This window comes from Dipodomys merriami, unplaced genomic scaffold (assembly GCF_024711535.1).
Source record: "Dipodomys merriami isolate MVZ:Mamm:240054 unplaced genomic scaffold, mDipMer1.0.p SCAF_20, whole genome shotgun sequence".
NCBI classification, from domain to species: domain Eukaryota; kingdom Metazoa; phylum Chordata; class Mammalia; order Rodentia; family Heteromyidae; genus Dipodomys; species Dipodomys merriami.
In genome coordinates this window covers 31543745-31553304 of record NW_027203382.1, presented here as the reverse complement: position 1 = coordinate 31553304, position 9560 = coordinate 31543745, and the positions used below count along the sequence as shown (strand labels likewise).

General features: G+C 43.1%; 1 pseudogene; it reads right to left on the bottom strand.

Annotated features, from left to right (window-relative positions):
• Positions 1 to 1889: 1889 nt before the first annotated feature.
• LOC138833023 (deoxyuridine 5'-triphosphate nucleotidohydrolase, mitochondrial-like) lies at positions 1890 to 2379 on the bottom strand (annotated as a pseudogene).
• Between the last annotated feature and the right edge of the window lie 7181 nt (positions 2380 to 9560).

Below are 9560 nucleotides of genomic sequence, written 5' to 3'. Positions count from 1 at the left end.
AGCCCAACATGATCTCAAAGAACTAACAGCTTAGAACAATGACAAACACAACATGGAAATATAGATCCCATACACATAATGTACCTAAGTCATTATATATGCAGCACACATGCCAGACTCTTCTTTGGCTTTATAATGAATTCAAGACAGCAAAAACAGTTTAAGTACCTGTTACCAACAGACTTGCAAGCTGGTGGCTCATGCCTATAATCCTAGTTATTCAGGAGGCTGAGATCTGAGGATCACGGTTCAAAGTTCACCTAGAAAGTTGGTGAGACTCTTATTTCTAACTAACCACCAAAAAAGCCAGAGTAGAGTTGTGTTTCAAATGGTAAAGCAGCAGCCTTGACAGAAAAGGTAATGGACAGCTTCCAGGCCCTTAGTTTAAGCCAAGTACAGGCACAAAACAAAACAACCCTCCCCTCAAAAAAAAAAAAAAAAAAAAAAAAAAAACCACCAACAAAACACAAACATGCTTTCAATAGACCAAAGTGTGTTGTCCTTATGGTGAGAACCACAACATTAGTATATGGATTTGGACTACTTTCTGAGATTGCCTGTGAGAAATTCTTATGCCTGAGTCCAGTCTACAGAGATGTCATTACCTGTGAGTTGGGAAGTTTAATTACTTGAACTCTGGGCCTGGGCGCTGTCCCTCAGCTCTTCAGTTCAAGGCTAACGCTCTACCATTTGAGCCATAATGCCACTTCTGGTTTTCGGGTGGTTTATTGAGATTAGAGTCTTAGGGACTCTCCTGCCTGGGCTTGCTTTGAATCAAGATCATCAGATCTCAGCCTCCTGAGTACCTAGGATTATAAATGTGAGCTACGGGCACCCAGCTTGTTTACTTACATTTTACATTGCCTTTAGATTTTCCCATCATTCATAGCTAACTGCTTCCTATCACATCTTTTTCCTCTATTGGCTCATTTCCATTGTCTACAGCCACAAAATAATGTCTTTCTTCCACCTACGTATGTATGTATGTTGCTTATTCTTAGCCATTCAGGGGTTTGAACTCAAGGCCTTGTACTTGCTAGGCAGGCACTCTACTACTTGTTGCTCTGGTTATTTTTTAGATAGGGTTTCACTGTTGTTTTTTTTTCTTCCCAGGCTGCACTGGACCTGATCCTTGTGTTTACACTTGTCAATTAGCTGGGATGACAGAAGTACATTGCTATGCTCAGCCTTTTCTTTTGAGATGGGGGTAAAGAGGTCTCAGAAACTTTTTTCCTAGGCTAATTTTAAACTACTGTCCTTCCAATCTAGGATTACAAATTTATGGCAACATACCTCGGTTTATTTTTCCTTCCTTCCTTCCTTCCTTCCTTCTTGTATTCTTTCTTTCTTCTTTTTGTCACTTATAGGGTTTGAACTCAGGGCCTAAGTGAGGTCTCTGAGATCTTCTGCTCAAGGCTAGCACTCTACCACTTTGAGCCACAGCACTACATCGGGTTTACTGGTGATTGGTTTCCTGCTCAGACTAGCTTTGAACCTTGATCCTCGGATCTCAGCTTCCTGAGTAGCTAGGATTACAGTTGGGAACCACCAGCAGCAGTTTCTAGTTGTAGTTCTTTTTTTTTTTTTTTTTTTAAACAGAACCAAAGAGATACTCTTTATTGAATTAAATTATACATCTTATTTTTTAAAACTTGTCAAGTATTCACAAAGCAGATAGATTTTCATACAACTACCAATTGCAGAAACACAAAATAAGTTTCCAGATAATCCCAACAGAAGTAACCTTTCCTTCTATCATTAAGAAAACAAACTTTTTTACAAGTTAAAACTATTAAGTTTTATGGTGCAAAACACCAAAAACACTTGACGCAAAACCTATTATTTTTAATCAAAAGTATGCCTTTTCATGTTCTATTCTTGGGCCAAATTTTAATTCTTTCCAGTAGAACCAAAACCTCCTGAACCCCTTTCAGTATCATCCAAGACTTGAACTTCTTCAATTTCTGGATAAAAAATCTGCCCACAAATGAGCTGAGCAATTCGATCACCCTTTTTCACTTCAAACTTCTCTTTGCCAAAATTGAACAATATAACACCAACTTTTCCCCTATAATCTTCATCTATGACACCAGCTCCTACATCGATGAAGTGTTTTGCAGCCAAGCCAGAACGTAGAGCTACTCTTCCATTGCACCCAGAAGGAAGAGCTATCTGAATGTCCGTCTTCACAAGGACTTTCTCCATAGGTGGTATTGTACAATCATAGGCACTATACAGGTCGCAGCCTGCGGCGCCCACGGACGCCCGGGTCGGGTTGTAGTGTGCTCTGAGAGCCTCACAAAGCTGAGCCGCATGTCGCCCTCCTTGGCAGGTCCGCTTGCAGGGGGAGCTGGCAGGGGTCTCTTTTGAGCAGGGCATGGCCAATGGGGGAGAGGGAGGAAGAGACAGAGAGACAGAGACGGCCCCCTAGTTGTAGTTCTTTTTTTTTTTAATTTTTTTATTGTGAAAAAACTGTACAGAAGGGTTACAATTACATGGGCAAGATAATGAGTACATTTCTTATCAAGCATTGTAGCCTCCTCCTTTGTTTCCCCTTCCCATCCCTTCCCATCTCCCCCCTCCCCCTGCCCCCCACCCAATCCCCCCCCCCACCAAAGTTGTAAAGTTCGTTTTTCAATATAAAAACTTGTACATCTCATTGTTGCAGCAGGTCCACCTGTATCGTTATTTAAACGACTTGTTTTTCCCCTTCCCCTCCACAAATTATACCGACATCAAATACAGTGAAAGCAGGGGTTATACTGTGGGGGAGGGACATACAAAGCAACAAAGAAATAATCATATAAATGCATTAGAAACAAATGCATGAAAGAAAAAAAACATTTAAATACATATCTTAGGGTTCATTTTCCTAACATCACCTTATCATCTGACCTTTTCTGCTTGACTCGTACATATAACTATTGCAAATAAGGGAAACCATGGGACCTATGTTTCTTTGGGCTTGGCTTACTTCACTTAATATAATTTTTTCCAAGTTTTTCCATTTCCTAACAAATGGGGCAATGTCATTCTTTCTGATGGAGGCATAGAATTCCATTGTGTATATATACCACATTTTCTTGATCCATTCATCTACTGAGGGGCATCTGGGTTGGTTCCATATCTTAGCTATAGTAAATAATACTGCAATAAACATAGTTGTGCTGGTAGCTTTAGTGTGGTCTTGTTTGTAAACATTTGGGTAAATGCCCAAAAGTGGGATTGCTGGGTTATAGGGGAGTTCTATGTGGAGTCTTTTGAGGAACCTCCAGACTACTTTCCAAAGTGGTTGAACAAGTTTACACTCCCACCAACAATGCAGTAAGATTCCCTTCTGTTCACATCCCCTCCAGCATCTGAATCAACTCCAAATGGATCAAAGACCTCGGAGTCAAAGCAGACACTCTGAAAACATTACAGGATAGAATAGGAGAAACCCTAGGTCTCCTTGGCACAGGCCAAAATTTTCTTAATAGAGACCTGGAAACACAACAAATCAAAGAAAGGTTGGACAAATGGGATTGCATGAAGTTGCAGAGCTTCTGCATGGCAAAGGACATAGCTAGTAAGATCAATAGAAAGCCCACGGATTGGGAGAAGATCTTCACTAGCCATACAACAGACAAGGGTCTCATATCTAAAATATACTTGGAACTCAAAAAATTAAATCCCCCAACAACAAATCCTCAAAGAAACAACTGCCCAATAAATAAGTGAGCTAAAGACTTAAAGAGAAACTTCTCTGAAAAAGAAAGAAGGACGGCCAATAGACACATGAAGAAATGCTCAGCATCCCTAGCCATAAAAGAAATGCAAATCAAAACAACATTAAGATACCACATCACCCCAGTTAAAATGGCTATAATCAAGAACTCTAATAACAATACTTGTAGTTCTTAACTGAATACAGTACATGCTTTTCTGCTCTATGTCTCATTCTCTCCTCACTTTTTTTTTCTTTGCCTTCAGCCCTGATGGGAATCCCAGCTTTCCTTGTCCACTTCTGCATTTAAACAGGTTTCTACCAAAGGTCACCAGTGACCTCCACTGCCAAGTCCTGCCCTTAGCAGGCATGGGCTTCCAGCTCCGGCTCTCCTGGCTGTCTCCTGACTCCCTGGACACTTCTGGCCTAGTTCTCAGGCTTCTCCTCTATGTGCTGGGTGACCTTGAAGAGCACACCACACACACACACACACACACACACACACACACACACACACACACACACACACACACACACACACACACACACACACACACACACACACACACACACACACACACACACACACACACACACACACACACACACACCTCTTTCTCTGTTGCTTGGGTGATCTCACCCAGTCATATGACTTGAATTACAACCCCTTTACAATTACTGTCTCCAGCTTGAACCTCTTGCCCTTAACTCAGGACTTATATATCCTAATGGGAAATCAAAGAGCATGCCTCAAAATGAACTTTTGGATTCTAGCTCCTCAGGAAATCCTCCTGCTCTTAAGAAATAACAACTTTTTTAGTTGGTTTTGGCTAAAACCCTGAGAACCAAAACCTTTCCTGACCACATTTTCTCTCACATCCCATCCTTCCCAAAGAAATTACTTCACCCAATGTTCCCCTACTACCACCTTAGACAAAGTGGCCCTTAAATATCTAAACTAGACCTGGGCACACCTCAGCTCAAATGTGCACATCAAAAGTAATAATCACTTCGTGGCTCACGCCTGTAATCCTAGCTACTCAGGAAGCTGAGATCTGAGGATCATGGTTCAAAGCCAGCTGGGGCAGGAAAGACCGTGAGACTCTTATCTCCAATAAACCACCAGAAACCAGAATTGGCCCTGTAGCTCAAGTGGTAGAGCGCTAGCCATGAGCTGAAGAGCTGAGGGACAGTGCTCAGGCCCAGAGTTCAAGCCCCATGACAGACTAAACAAAAAAATAAGTAATAATCACCCCAATTGAGAAACAGCCCTTAGATGGGAAAGCAATCTCTTACCATCTATTCAACAAATAAAGGATCAATATTCAGAATATACAGAGAGCTAAAAAATAAACTAAAACAGCAAAAGAACAAGTAATATGAGTAATAAATGGGCAAATGAATTGAGCAGACAGTTCTTAGAAGAAGAAATACAAAGCGCTAATAGAAACATGATAAATGTTCCTTAGCCATAAGGCAACAAATGCTGTCAAAGATGTAGGGGGAAATCAATTTCATACACTGTTGGTGGAAACACAAACTAGTACAACCATGATGGAACTCAGTATGGAGGTTCCTCAAAAAGCCAAAACTTATATAGTTATATATACCGACCTTCTGGCCCTGCTATACCAATCTTGGGTAGAGGAGTGAATCAATATGCCTGCATACCCATGTCTAGTCACAAAAGCCAAACTGTGTTAACAGCTGAGGTGCCCAACAACTGACGAATGGATAAAGACAACACGGGTACATATATATAAGAGCAGAAATATGGGTTGGTTAGGCAACCAGGACAAAGGGCGCCCTCCCACACAGGTTTTGCATTCCTCACTGTGGCCTTAAGCGGTCTTGTATGCAGGCTCCTAGACATCACTTCATCGTGGCCTGCAGCAGTGGGGCACCTGGGCCTCACATCATGGCCCATAACCCCTGGAAGATGTGCACTGGATAACAGGCTGATTGGATCCCAGAGGTGTGCACTGGACAGGCATCCAGTCAGAGGGGCTGGAGAGATCATGCAGGCTCCATGGAGCCTCTGATCAGGTCTGGGAACAGACATGGCCTGCAGGCTCTCCAGTGATCTGGAGAATTACGCAGCTTTCTCCTAGAGACACCTTGTTAACCTTTGCACGATCCACCCGGGCAGTGCCCTCCCTCAGGACTCCTCCTGTTTAGCAGGAGCTCTGCTTAAGTTTTTCCTCAATAAATCTTTGCTGTTTTATTTCTTCCTCTATGTCTGTGGGGGTAGTGGTGGTTGTGGGGCTTGAACTCAGGACCTGGATGCTGTCACTGAGTTTTTCTGCTCAAGGCTAGCCCTCTACCACTTTGAGCTAAGTGCTACTTCTGGTTTTCTGATGGTTAATGGGAAAATGAGCATGCTCAGAGGTCTTCCTAACTGTTCTTGTACAAGGTCCCTCCCAATTCACTTCCCCCTTTCTACTTCCGACACCTGCTTACTCATGCTGTTTGTCTCTCTGCCTTTGTCTACTTCTGTCTGCCTCTCTCTCTCTCTCTCTCTCTCTCTCTCTCTCTCTCTCTCTCTCTCTCTCTCTCTCTCTCTCTCTCTCTCTCTCTCTCTCTCTCTCTCCCTCTTTCCTCCCTCCTTCTCCTCTAGTCTTCCCCCTCCTCTTTCTCCAGGGTCTCACTTTGTAGCCCAGGCCAGCCTGGGGATCTTCCTTCCTCAGCTTCCCAAGTGCTTGAATTACAGGCATGAGCCACCAGACTGGGCAGTCCTTCACAGATAGATCTATTTGGGGTTTTGGTGTGTCTGTGGCCCCCAGTGCATGTAAGCTCATGAAGTAGGGGGGGCACTGCTGTGTCCTCACATCTCAGTCACTGCCCAGCAGGTGTTGGACACTATGCAGTGACAGCTGATATCCAAGACCCTTTATGTGGCAATATGAAGAGTGTGACAGTTTCCCTGTGACTTTCTGACATAGCAGAGTGTCTGTGGCTCACGCCTGCAATCCTAGTTACCCAGGAGGCTAAGATCTGAGGACTGAGTTCAAAGACAATCTGGGCAGGAAAGTTGGTGAGACTCTGCTCTCCAATTAGCCATCCCAAAACCAGAAGTGGAGCTATGGCTCAAGCAGTAGAGCACTATCCTTCAGCAAAAACAGCTCAGGGACAGTGTCCAAGCCCTGAGTTCAAGCCCAAGGACTGACACATTAAAATAAAAAAAAGTTGCCTGAAGTCAGAGAAAACAGCTGCTGCAGCTGGTGTGTTTATCTTAGGGAGGACCTTGTCGAAGGCATGTGCTAGGGTGAACAAGCTTGTGTAGCCCAGGAGTGGCTGGGTATCACCTGGCTCACTCAAGTCACCCAAGATGTTCTCTTCTCCCAGCCTTCTCCTCACCCCTAGACCGGTAGAGGCTGGATCAACCTGTCCGCCGTACTTTGCCCTCTATAGTCTCAGCTTTCTCAAGATCCTTCTGTGGTTTTGATAAGGTGAAGTCTTGATATGTACTCCAAGGTGACCTTGACTTCATAGCCCTTCTCCCGCAACCTCCCAACTGCTGAGATTACAGGCACGAACCACCATGCTCCAACTGCTGAGATTACAGGCATGAACCACCATGCTAGCTTTAGATCTTTAAGTCATTTATAAGCCTGCGTGGCACATGTTTGTATGAGTCTATCTGTACCCTTCTTACCCATCCCCAGTCCAGAACTTGGAATCAGGAGTTGTGTCTTGTTCACCTTTGCATCCCTGTTCTTTAACACAGTGCCTGGCACATTATAGGTGCTCAGAAAATGTTTGCTGAGTGACTAAATGATCTTTTCATTGATGATAGCTTGGTTGTTTTGTTTCTTTTTTTTTTCTCACAATTTCTCCAAATAGGAATCCATTCTCCACTGATTGTGCGCTAATACTGTTTCCAATGGTTGATAAGGGTAGATTGGAGTTGATTCTTCAGTTCAAGGCCCATCAGATATTATGTTATTCATTTGGCTTTTCCAAACAACACACTACCAGCATGCAGGATTAATTTCTAAGAGAAGCAATAAAGCACTAGATATGGATAAGACCACACTATGCTCTCAACTGCCTGGTTCAAACCCAAGTCTCCCTACTTTCTAGCTGCCTAGCTTTTGGCAATGTGACTTTCTATCTCAGACCATCTGCCCCTCACTTAGGAAATGAGGTCAACAATTTCCTACACTGGGTGTTGGGAAGATTAAGTGAGATACTACAAAGCACATAGAATGTGATCCATAGGGCTGGGAAGGTGGCTCAGTGGTAGAGCGCTTGCCTTGCATGCACAAGGCCCTGGGTTCGATTCCTCAGCACCACATAAGCAAAAAAGAAAAAAGCTGGAAGTGGTGCTGTGGCTCAAGTGGTAGAGCGCTAGCCTTGAGCTGAAGAGCTGAGGGACAGCACCCAGGCCCAGAGTTCAGGCCCCACAACCGGACCCCCTCCCCCAAAAAGAATGTGATCCATAAATCACAGGTGCCATGATTATCACCCAGGAATGAGGGAAGTACAGCCCAAGGCTCTATTAAGATCCATGAAAGCATTTAGTATTGATAGGATAGGACAGACCTGAATATTTCTTTCTTTCTTTCTTTTTGGTACAGTTGTGGGCCTGAACTCTGGGCCTGGGCGCTGTCCCTCAGCTCTTCAGCTCAAGGCTAGCGCTCTACCACTTGAGCCACAGTGCCACTTCTGCTTTTTCTGCTTATGTGGTGCTGAGGAATCGAACCCAGGGCCTCATACATGCAAGGCAAGCGCTCTACCACTGAGCCACCTTCCCAGCCCCGACCTGAATGTTTCTTGTTTGCTTCCTCCCAGCCATCTGCCTGTATTGATCATTTTGCATGACCCATGAGTTGTGAATTAAGTGGTATTAAATGATAGAGTACCTGCCTAGCAATTGAGAGGCCTTGGTTCAATCCCCATTATTAAAAACAATTCCCAAAAAACAAATCCTAAAAGAAACAACTGACCCATGAATAAGTGGGCTAAAGACTTAATGAGAGACTTCTCTGAAGAGGAATAAGAATGGCCAATAGACACATGAAGAAATGCTCAACTTGTCTAGCCATAAAAGAAATGCAAATCAAAACAACGTTAAGATTCTACCTCATCCCCAGTTAGAATCAAGAAATCTAATAACAACTGATCCTGGAGGTGATGTGGCCAAAGAGAACCCTACTGCATTATTGGTGGGAGTGTAAACTTGTTCAACCATTCCGGAAAGCAGTATGGAGATTCCTCAATAGAGCTCCACTATGACCCAGCAATCCCACTTCTGGGTACTTACCCAAATGATCACAAACAAGGCCATGCTAAAGCTACCAGCACAACTATGTTCATCGCAGCATTATTCACCATAGCTAAGATATGGAACCAACCCAGATGCCCCTCAGTAGATGAATGGATCAAGAAAATGTGATATATATATATATGCATATATATGTATATATACATATATATACATATATATGCATATATATATATATATATATATACATGAATTGTATGCTTCCGTCAGAAAGAATGACACTGAACTATTTGTTAGGAAATGGAAAGACTTGGAAAAAAATCATATTGAGTGAAGTAAGACAGACCCAAAGAAATATAGGTCCAATGGTTTCCCTTATTTGCAGCAATTAGTATACAACTAGGATAATCTTATCAGATGAGCAGAAATGCTCAAAAGCTATGTACATATGACCATATAAGATGATGCTAAGCAAAATGAACCCCAAGATACAGACACAAGAGGTCTTTCTTTGTTGTTGTTTTTAACGTACTATGTGATTTTTTTGTTTCTTTCGTATGTTCTTTGGTATATCCCCTATGCTGTATCCCCTGTTGTCACTGTATTTGATTTTGGTACCCTGCATCT